This window comes from Lactuca sativa, chromosome 9 (assembly GCF_002870075.4).
Source record: "Lactuca sativa cultivar Salinas chromosome 9, Lsat_Salinas_v11, whole genome shotgun sequence".
In the NCBI taxonomy this organism is placed as follows: domain Eukaryota; kingdom Viridiplantae; phylum Streptophyta; class Magnoliopsida; order Asterales; family Asteraceae; genus Lactuca; species Lactuca sativa.
The window spans coordinates 135,264,422-135,276,805 of record NC_056631.2 but is presented as its reverse complement, the minus strand read 5'-3'; the positions used below and the strand labels follow the sequence as shown (position 1 = coordinate 135,276,805).

Genomic DNA, 12,384 nt, shown 5'->3' with positions numbered 1-12,384 from the left:
TCTCAAGGTGGTCCATGACTCTCGCCATGGTTGGATGGGTGTGTGCCAGATCCCGAGCCATTAGTACTCGAGTTATTGATCTGTGACATGGCAGCTGCCACCGCTGCGGTGACTGCTGCTTGGAACATAACAGCATCAAATTAAGGTGGTGGAGGTGGTGGTGGTACAGGTGCTTCCCCACCGTTGCTTCGCCTTGGATTCCTACGCGAAAGCATCCTTCAACTATAGGTTGAAAAGGTAAAGATAAGAATTCCATAGAATAGAAAATGTATGTGTCTCATGAACTAAATCGCTATAGTTCAACAACAGATGATAGTATGAGTCTTGAAAGTTATTTGTAAGACTGAAAGTATGAAACAAGTATCTGTTTTCTCAAAGACTTTTCAATGTTTGAACGAACTACTCAACGTAGTAATAATAGTGTCACTTATATTAATATAAAAGTTGTTACAACGATCATGAAAATTTGACCCCTATAAGGTTCTCCGATTACAAAGTTCGAGAAATTTAAATACTTTTAGCCGATGTCCTAAGCTATAACAAAATTTGAGTCTTTGACAAGCACTACTTGCGATGCAGGTTGCGCTTGGAGGTTGACTATGCATCTGATTGCTTTGACTCCATTAGACGCCTATCAAAAGCGGCTTGTTGTTCCCTCAGTTCAGCGAGGGCTGCAATCATTTGCACTTGGAATGCCTCGGTTTGGAGTTGAGCATTGTCTTGTATCTTGTCCAGCCTACGGATGTCAGAAGTGTGAACCTGTACTTCCACGTTGACATCCCGGAGTCGGCTAGCTTGAACTCCGGACTGATAGGACTGGTTGGCTAGCTTACCCACCATTACTGGGAGTGCCCGATCAGCCGAACCTCCACCGCGGACATCATAGAAGTCCCGGCACATGCCGTAGGGAGGGCATATGCCTTGTTGTTGGCTCCAATGATGGAGGTGACTTCCCCAGACGAGAGTCGGTCCTTGAAAGTTCCTTACGAAGATGGGAGGTTGAATGGGTGGTGGATCGATCACTTCCGGCTCTGAGTCGGTACCGGAGTCATCACCCACTTCTCTGGGTTCCTCGTCCTCCTCGGGATCATCTTCGATCCATCCTCCGTTGCCTTGGTTGGGAAAGTAGGGGTCGCCAGGGTGGTGAAATCCAGCCATTTGACTGTACGAGAAATAGGGTTATAAGAATTGAATAAAGTTGAAACATGCAAAACATGTAAGTTAAACTAGTTTAGATAGCAAATACTCCTATAGTATTTAAATTCTTGTGTTTGATTCTAGTAACGGTTTGGTAAGTTTTGACTTGTTGCTTACTACGATCATCCTCGATATACGTTGGTCCAATCTCGGGCAAATATAGTTGATCACGCTATATTTGTCCAAAATCTGATTACATATATCGAGTCTCAATCATAGTGTCAACTTGTCTAAATACTTGTATAGTTGGATATCACGAAAATAATTTGTGGTATGCATGTAATTGTACTTAAATGAACTATCAATTTAAGTTAAACGCAACGCTGCTTAAGCGTAAAAAGAAGAATTGTTTTGTCAGAGAGTATTAGTCCCTTAAGCATTTATAGTTTGTATATCTTATGTGGTTCGATATACTTAGTTCACTATAAACATTGCTCTGATACCAATCTATCACACCCCCAAACCTGAACGGCGGAAACGTTCGGGGGCGGATGACTTCATGTGGTAACGTAACAAATGAATACATAGTAAAGAAAGCAATACAACCATCATATATATAATTGAAAGTTTACATTTGTCAAAAGTTACATGTTCAAATCCAATTACAATATGATGTCAAAATATGAGATTAAACTGGCGCCGCAGCATCCCTTCATCAAAAGCATAATGATACCTGAAATTACTGATTCCCTGGGACATACAAGTAATTTTAAAAGAGTAGATCAACATTTAAGCTGGTGAGTTTCATAAGTATTTAAGTGACAATGTTTGTTTGAAATGAAATGTTTTGTCTTTGTTTGTTTGTGTTTAGAAAATCCTATATTTTCTACTAGTATAAAAGTAGCCTTCACTCAAGACCAATGTTTGTTTTCTAAAATGTATGTAAGTGTAAAATAACCAATGTGTTTTGAAAACCTTGTAAATCAATGCATTTTTAATACCCCATGTGAGTTTTATAACCATACTATTGACTCGGAATGCCTATACACAACGTTCTTCAGGCGTTGGAATGTTATGACGTTTGTCACCCCAAACGGTGGACTGCAGCTAACAGTCAGGGCGCGGGTTGTCAAGCCCGTATAGATCTATACACAAACACCATGCTCCCCCTCCAAGGGATTCTGGTATATAATACAGGACTTGAAATGTGTACTCGAACGTACGTGAAGTTAGTGTCTCACATAAACCGGTGTATAAAAACAGATCTACTTGTTAAAATGTTTCGTTTGTTTTTGTATATGAAAGTGACTTCTTGAAATTCATGTTTCTAGTACATAAGAGTTAGGAATTTCTTCGTAAAACTATACCTATTATAGTTTTCTAAAAGTGTGTCTCGTTTGTTTAGAAATACCTAGAAAAGGAATCATTTGTTATGAAAGCATAGATTTTTGGTGTAGAGTCTAAGATAGGCAAGTATACATATAATCTAATAAAATGTTTAATTTATACATGCATTACAACAATTTATATTTCAAAAGATGGAATATAACATATTATATATATATATATATATATATATATATATATATATATGAAAGTTCCCTATATAGTTTATAAATCACATATGATTCTACTTAATGAAAGTGTATAAAAATCTTTATATATAACACCCGATAGTAGTCGTGTGTTTTACTTGTATTCCCCCTCCCCCTTCGAAAGCATATAAAAGCATTTAGAATAATTAAAAAGGGTTAATTAAGGGGTATGAACTCACTTGAAAGTTTGAAGATAGCGAGATGGAAAACCGGGCAGAGTTTCGTCTTGGGAAACGGATTTTTCTCGGGATTCTCGGGAATCTCGGGAGTAAAATCGACCCTCGGGACTTGAGCAAAAAGACCAAAGCTTAGGGGTAGTGCGGGCACGGAAAACGAGGCAAGATCGTGAGAGAAAGGAGAGAAATGGGGTGATTTTTCCGGAACCCTCGCATTTCTATTTATAGGGGGTCTGAGAAGCCTCGGTACGCGGGGCGTACGCTAGTACGCAGCGCGTACTCGTACGTCATGCATGACCGAGTCCTCGACTGCCTCGGCTTCGGATGAGACGGATCGGATGGGGCGGGTCGGATGGGATGGCAGGTTAGATAGCTTCGCATAGGGGCGACGTGGACGGACCGAGACCAAGGACCTCGGGTACGCAGGGCGTACGGGGTTACGCGGTGCGTACCTCGGATGAGGACGCTGACTCCTCCTTCGGATATTACCGGATTTTGAATTAAATTTATATATAATTTATTTAATAAACTTCAAAAAAATCATATCTTCTTCATACGAACTCCGTTTTCGATGGTCTTTATATCCACGCGTAGGTGAGACTACGCTCTACAACTTTCGTTTAGACTCCGTTGGCAAATTCCGAAATTATTTTTATTATTTATTTATTAAAATGACGTGATTAAGGAATTTCTTTAAAAATTCATAACTTCTTTATCTGACGTCGGTTTTTGCCAGACTTTTTACCGCTGAAATACCATTGTCGAGACCTTCGATTCTCGTTTTGGTCATTCCGGTCAAAAGTCGCTCGATCTCCGATTCGAGTTTTTAGCTGTCTGTTGCTAAGCTGAACTTGGAAAAATCATAACTTCAATATACGAAGTCGGATTTTGGCGTTCTTTTTACGTACGACCATGGTTTAATGACATTTAAGCATAGAAGGAATTTAAATAGAAACTTTTTGGACATTTTATTATCAAAGTTAATTTTATTAACTCAAAAGTGGTTACAATACTTGACCTTTTAGGTCATTACAAAGAGTTGAAATATCGGGTTGTCACATCAGTCTCTTTGATATGCAGGAAGTGTGCGGACTTTGTTTGTCACACCCCAAAACTGAGAACGACGGAATACGTTTTGGGGTGGAGGATGTCATGTCAAGTATCACAACATATGCAGTATAGTAATCAAAGTACAACAACCATTGCATTAATAGTAATAATTTTACATAGATTACATTTCATAGTAACACCAAAGTAAATACAGAGAATGACTTAGATGTAGCTTGGTACTAGGTTGACTTCGCAAAAGTTCCCGGGATGTACCTGTCTATCGATGACCTGAGAATACAAGTTATTTTGAAAGCGAGTATCAACATTTTTATAATGTTGGTGAATTCATAAGTATTTAATGACATTAGTATAAATACACATTTTTATTCAAAATAACCTCATGAAAGATGGTGGTTTAGAGTATATAGTGTATTAGAATTCTTTCTAGAAAATCCTATATTTTCTAAATAAAAGCAGTCTTCCACCAAGACCCAATTGTTTTATGTTTAAGGAGTAATTTCCCCAAAAGTACTATCAGTATCAAAATATCGTTTTTACTTTAAAGGAGTTGTGAGAAAAGCCTCAAGTAAAAATAATAAGGGAAAATCATATCTATCCTCAGCAGAAACACTGTTGGCTAAAAGTAAATAAAATCTAGACTCAGGGCGGGAAGCCTTGCAAAGCTTAAAGGTAAATAAATCATAGACTTCAGGCGAGACACCTTGCAAAGTCAAAAATAAGTAAATCATAGACTCCATCCAGGAGGGTATTGAATGGACAATACGCCTGGTTCAGTCTAAAACAAGGAAGCACAGACTCCAGACAGTATCGAATGAACGAATACAGCTAGCAAAGTCAACAAAGGAATACAGACTCCAGACAGTATCAAATGAACAATACGTCTAGCAAAGTCTAAAACAAGGGAATGGATAAAAAAAGGGTTGAATATTGTGACATCCCCAAAATCACGGCCTGAAAAGACCGATTTTGTTTATGCTTTATGAAAATCAGAGTACTTCGTTTTAATAAAAGGTTGCGAAATTTGTTCCCAGAAAAACATGGTAAATACGTTATTAAAACATTTTCGAGGAAACGTATTTATTTCATTTTAAAACTTTTGGGATGTCATTGTCAATACAGGAACATAAGCATAAACGGAACTTACATTTATTTACTCTAGTGATCTACATCTCTTTAATCTCTCAGTGTAATGTGACTTCATATCAACACCTGTGATATAAATAAACTGAGTGGGTCAGGTTGGGAAACCTGGTGAGTACATAGGGTTTTCAACCCACAATAATATAATTATTATGTTTAAACAATCAAGCAATTAAACCCAATTACCCATCCCCATTATCTTCTTTACTCTTAAGGATCTACCCTAAGAATCAGCTATTTCTCGTTCATTCATTCCTAAGGATTATCCTAAGGAATCGGCACGAAGTCCATCGTTACCAAAGCTTATAGATTACAACTGGTGAACACGTAGTCCAAAACATCTGGTAAACACTTAGTTCAAAAGTAGCTAGTGAACACACTTAGTTCAAAATACCTAGTGAACACACTCAGTTCAAAGAAACATAGTGAACACACTCAGTTCAAAGATACCTAGTGAACACACTCAGTTCAAAAATACCTAATGAGCACCTAGTTCAAAAACACCTACAGGTTACGAGCCTGCTAGCGTTCCACCGGACTGTCTAGTATCGTCCATGGTCATCATCTATACTCCACTAGATGACTGGATCACTGACAACATTGATGTCTCCCATCGTGTTATCACAAAACAACTATTTCATCTACCCATGTTTTACCCAACACATTTTGTAGATATAAAATACATATACAGTTTAAATAATTTAAAATATGTATAAAAATCTTTCACCCAGCATAGACAGCAAATATTCAGACAATATGCACACACAGCACGTAATTTATATTAAAATACTTCATATCTATGTGTAAGATGAACAGGACTATGCACTCACCTGAAAGGTGGTGATTCAGCACTCGGACAGCGCTTCGATACTCTCAAAACAATTTTCCTTCGAGAAAACCTAGTATCAATACCACTAGGGTTTAGTCTAACGATAACCGCGACAAACTAATAGTCTAGCTATTATTATTATTATATAAGCGTTAAATAACACTCAATATAACTCATAATAATAGCCCAAATACTCATTATAAGTTCCTAATAATGTTACTATATTAAAACATAAGCTATACTAAAGATAGGGTAGGTACAGCTCACTTACAGCGGGTTTTTCGCAAAACCGGGCTTCGCTGGAGCAGCGTTCCAGAGCCGAAAGGCTCTTTTCTCGGAGCCGTCGGGCGCTCCGGGGCTTCCGCCTCGTGCTAGGGAGTTACCCTAGGCTTTGGGGGGTTAGGGAGGCTTAGAGAGAGAGTTTAGAGAGAGAAAGAAGAAGGTTGAGGGGTGAGAATGAATGGAACCCGACACCTCTATTTATAGGGGAGAAATCTGATGGAATCGCCGAGTTAGAGTCATGACTCACCGAGTTGGTGCATGTGGCAACCTTCTGGTGGTGCCACGTGTCCAATTCTGGTGGTGCCACGTCACCCCCTATCGCGTAACAGCCTTCGAACTTAGAAAAATCATAAATTTCGCATACGAGCTCCGTTTTCGACGTTCTTTATATCCACGCGTAGGTAAAATCAAGATCTACAACTTTCGTTTAGACTTCGTCGGCTAATTCTCGACCGATCTCAAATTTAACAGTAGGAGGAGTTTAGATTGTTAAATGACCGCGAAGAATTCGTAACTCCTTCATACGAACTCCGTTTTCGTCCATCTTTTTACCGTTGAGTTCCTATTAATGAGATCTTCAACTCTCATTTAGGTCGCGTAAGCCAAAAACCGCTCGAACTAAAATTCGAGTTTCGGGCCGTGCACTACTAAGCCGAATCTTAGAAAAATCATAACTTCCTCATACGAAGTCAGATTTGGGCGTTCTTTTTATCGACACTCTTAGTTTAACATATTCTACAACTTTCGTTTAGATTTCTAAGGCTAAATCTCGCTCTATCATAAATTCACTATTTACGCTTCCCGGTGCCGTGTCGGTTTTGCCGTAAAACTTCGACGGGCCATAACTTCTTCGTTATAACTCGGATTTTGGCGTTCTTTATATGTACGGAAACCTTGTGACATATTCCACAACTTGGTTAAGATTATTTATTCTAAATAATCTTTTGTCGAAAAGTCGTTTTCGACCCCTATTGCCTCTAAATTGCCTAGCCCGGATCTACGGGCGTTACAATTATCTCCCCCTTAGGATGATTACGTCCCGGAATCATCAACGAAACATGGTCGTATAATGACTCCATAAGTCATCTCTTCATCCTAGGTAATAATTATATCTTCTATATTCCTTCAAGTCTATCTCTTAGACTTATTGACTGTAAGCAGTACTTGATCGTACACCTGCTCTCTACCTCAGGTTAGACTCCAAATTATGACCTTTAAGTCACAATCTCGATCCTTACTGGATACGAACTTGAGATGATTTCTTTTACCACTACTATGGATCGTCGTGTCATATTCTAATGACCTATCATCGTATGTTGCAACACTTAGACTTAGGTCTCCTAAAGTTAAATTCTAAAACAAACTATGCCTTCCTTCATGTTCTAATGTGATATAATCACACTACCAACTTCTTTAACAACGAGTGCGATACTTCTATTGATCGCTTTGATTTCAATCGTTTGGTTTAAGTCGGACGCTACATCGAACTTGGTTCTCTGAACCACGCAACATACTTATCGTAGTCGGACTCGATTTGATATGACCACTCGGGTCGGAATATCAACACTCTTTTTAGTCATTACCGAAACAATGGTAACGACATACTTGAATAAAACGGAATCAATTATTGGCTTCTCGGTAACCTTGTGACTTTCCCTGATCCAAGTGTGAGTCCTGTGCTTCCGGTAGTATATGCATCTACTACCTTTCACACCTACTCATACTCGTCCCAAGTATTGTCTCGCAGTTTTCCATGTCACCATACAAGAAAATCACATAATAGTTTAACACATCAGATAACAAAACGAAGGCTTTATTATTTCTTGAAACTATTACATAGATGTTCAAGTTCACCCTAGATCGTGCCTCTATTAGGCTACCCCTACCATACTATGTTTACATTCATAGCTTGATCTCTGGATATCAATCCTCACTTTTGATTACCTTGTCAGCTGCTTCATGTTTCTTCGGGCAGTCCCTACGTAAATGTCCTTCTTTGTTACATCCATAGCACACCTTACTCTTAGACATGCACTTGCTGGCGTAATGCCCTATCCTTCCACATTTGTAGCAAGTCACCTTCTCATCATATCCCTCATAGTGCTTTAGCAGTACATTTGGTGTTGTTGCTCTCATTGGACAATCTTGCTTGAAGTGTCCCACTCCACTACACTTGAGGCAAACTTCCTCCTTGGTTGAGCATTTATGGGCATTATGACCAATCTTCCCGCATTTAAAGCAGGTCACTTCCTTAGGGCATTTCCTGTTACACCATTTTTCTTTACCTCTTCCTCCTCTAGACTGTGAAGATAAGTTTTTCCTGTTGGACTTTGAAGATCCCTCAAATTTCCTCTTCTTGCCAACTTCAACTTTGTTGGCGATCCTATCGTTGATCTTCTTTCCGACAGACTTAGCAACCCAGATGGTTGCCTCAAGAGCGGGTGCTTGGCGTACTGGCACAGTAAGTTCGTCCTTACTTTGTTGAATTAAGCACCTTGTTTCTCTCATCTGTTGATCCAACATCATCCGCACCATTGCCTGTACTCCTTCCATCGTGATTGGCTCGGGTGCAACTTCTACTTCTCATGTACGCTCAATCGCTTGAGGCTTAGGCTGCGGGTTACTATCTCCGAATCCGCTTTGAGTGTTCATCATGTCGATCTATACATCGAATTTAGATGTCCAGTGTAGAGTGACGAGAATTTAGATAGAGAAGATTTTATTTATGATCGACGTGTAATTCTCCTTATCTCTTCGAAAAATTATATGCCAGTTCTAATACCGTGATTAAACGTTTAGAAATCTGAACACATAAAGTTTCCAGATCCGGTCGGCAACAGACCATAGATCTGTTCATATAATGCATATCATAAAACATTTAGCACATGAAAGCATGTTAGGAATTTTCCCTAAATAAGCTAGTGCTTACACCTCACAATCATCGCTTAACATTCTAAGTTTAAGTCTAGAAATAAATCCATATTCCTAGTTCGCTTAAACTAATGCTCTGATACCAACTGTGACATCCCCAAAATCACGGCCAGAAAAGACCGATTTTGTTTATGCTTTATGAAAATCAGAGTACTTCGTTTTAATAAAAGGTTGCGTAATTTGTTCCCAGAAAAACATGGTAAATACGTTATTAAAACATTTTCGAGGAAACGTATTTATTTCATTTTAAAACTTTTGGGATGTCATTGTCAATACAGGAACATAAGCATAAACGGAACTTACATTTATTTACACTAGTGATCTACATCTCTTTAATCTCTCAATGTAATGTGACTTCGTATCAACACCTGTGATATAAATAAACTGAGTGGGTCAGGTTGGGAAACCTGGTGAGTACATAGGGTTTTCAACCCACAATAATATAATTATTATGTTTAAACAATCAAGCAATTAAACCCAATTACCCATCCCCATTATCTTCTTTACTCTTAAGGATCTACCCTAAGAATCAGCTATTTCTCGTTCATTCATTCCTAAGGATTATCCTAAGGAATCGGCACGAAGTCCATCGTTACCAAAGCTTATAGATTACAACTGGTGAACACGTAGTCCAAAACATCTGGTAAACACTTAGTTCAAAAGTAGCTAGTGAACACACTTAGTTCAAAATACCTAGTGAACACACTCAGTTCAAAGAAACATAGTGAACACACTCAGTTCAAAGATACCTAGTGAACACACTCAGTTCAAAAATACCTAATGAGCACCTAGTTCAAAAACACCTACAGGTTACGAGCCTGCTAGCGTTCCACCGGACTGTCTAGTATCGTCCATGGTCATCATCTATACTCCACTAAATGACTGGATCACTGACAACATTGATGTCTCCCATCGTGTTATCACAAAACAACTATTTCATCTACCCATGTTTTACCCAACACATTTTGTAGATATAAAATACATATACAGTTTAAATCATTTAAAATATGTATAAAAATCTTTCACCCAGCATAGACAGCAAGTATTCAGACAATATGCACACACAGCACGTAATTTATATTAAAATACTTCATATCTATGTGTAAGATGAACAGGACTATGCACTCACCTGAAAGGTGGTGATTCAGCACTCGGACAACGCTTCGATACTCTCAAAACAATTTTCCTTCGAGAAAACCTAGTATCAATACCACTAGGGTTTAGTCTAACGATAACCGCGACAAACTAATAGTCTAGCTATTATTATTATTATTATATAAGCGTTAAATAACACTCAATATAACTCATAATAATAGCCTAAATACTCATTATAAGTTCCTAATAATGTTACTATATTAAAACATAAGCTATACTAAAGATAGGGTAGGTACTGCTCACTTACAGCGGGTTTTTCGCAAAACCGGGCTTCGCTGGAGCAGCGTTCCAGAGCCAAAAGGCTCTTTTCTCAGAGCCGCCGGGCGCTCCGGGGCTTCCGCCTCGTGCTAGGGAGTTACCCTAGGCTTTGGGGGGTTAGAGAGGCTTAGAGAGAGAGTTTAGAGAGAGAAAGAAGAAGGTTGAGGGGTGAGAATGAATGGAACCCGACACCTCTATTTATAGGGGAGAAATCTAATGGACTCACCGAGTCAGAGTCATGACTCGCCGAGTTGGTGCATGTGGCAACCTTTTGGTGGTGCCACGTGTCCAATTCTGGTGGTGCCACGTCACCCCCTATCGCATAACAACCTTCGAACTTAGAAAAATCATGACTTTCGCATACGAGCTCCGTTTTCGACGTTCTTTATATCCACGCGTAGGTAAAATCAAGATCTACAACTTTCGTTTAGACTCCGTCGGCTAATTCTCAACCGATCTCAAATTTAACAGTAGGAGGAGTTTAGACTGTTAAATGACCGCGAAGAATTCGTAACTCCTTCATACGAAATCCGTTTTCGTCCATCTTTTTACCGTTGAGTTCCTATTAATGAGATCTTCAACTCTCATTTAGGTCGCGTAAGCCAAAAACCGCTCGAACTAAAATTCGAGTTTCGGGTCGTGCACTGCTAAGCCGAATCTTAGAAAAATCATAACTTCCTCATACGAAGTCAGATTTGGGCGTTCTTTTTATCGACGCTCTTAGTTTAACATATTCTACAACTTTCGTTTAGATTTCTAAGGCTAAATCTCGCTCTATCATAAATTCACTATTTACGCTTCCCGGTGCCGTGCCGGTTTTGCCGTAAAACTTCGATGGGCCATAACTTCTTCGTTATAACTCGGATTTCGGCGTTCTTTATATGTACGGAAACCTTGTGACATATTCCACAACTTGGTTAAGATTATTTATTCTAAATAATCTTTTGTCGAAAAGTCGTTTTCGACCCCTATTGCCTCTAAATTGCCTAGCCCGGATCTACGGGCGTTACAAATATGAACTCGTATGTAACCATGCTGATTGACGATCGAATCCTTGATGACCCTCCAGGTCACGCAATGTATTATGTGACATATGTCACCCATGGGTCGTACCTGCTCGGACTGTAACTAGCAGTCAGGACGTGGGAGTGTCTGTCCCGTATAGATCTATACACATGATGTCCGCTCTCCCCCAAGAGACTTTGGTTACACGGCGATGACGCTTGGAAGCGGCGTATCGGGAGATAGTACGTCACATTCTATTTAAAGTAATATAGTAATAGTATAGACTCACGACTGAATTGACTCTTGTGGAATTCTTCATACTAGAAAGAGTAAATAGAATCTCCTAACTATTCCTATAATAGTTACTAATATTTTCAGGAATATGAATCATGGAAGGATGCCTTTGCTACCCAAAGGAAATGAACTGGATGAAGGAAACCTTCATGACTATATATGTATACATGATGTATAACTAATAGTTAAACGACCTTCGGACGGATAACCGTTACCCTTAGACCACATCCAAACAAGGAAAAGGAGTGTCGGTGGGTCAGCCTTCCTAAGTCCTTTAAGCATTACTTATATAACTATACATATACAGGCATGCATTTAACAATATAAAAGCTTAGAAGAAACCTTGGTAAAAACCTTTGGAAAACTTTATAAATAAGAGCTTATGACTTGATGTCACTTTATAAAAGAAGCCTTGAAAACCTATGGAGAACCTTTGGAAAATCTTTGATAATCTAAATAGAAAAATTTATACTTTAAAACAAGATTTGAAAACGAGATTTGAAAACCTTAA

General features: G+C 38.8%; 1 pseudogene; it reads right to left on the bottom strand.

Moving 5' to 3' along the window:
* The window catches only part of LOC128129119 (ATP-dependent RNA helicase FAL1-like), a 138,106-nt pseudogene extending 129,323 nt beyond the window's left edge, over positions 1-8,783 (bottom strand).
* Positions 8,784-12,384: the final 3,601 nt, after the last annotated feature.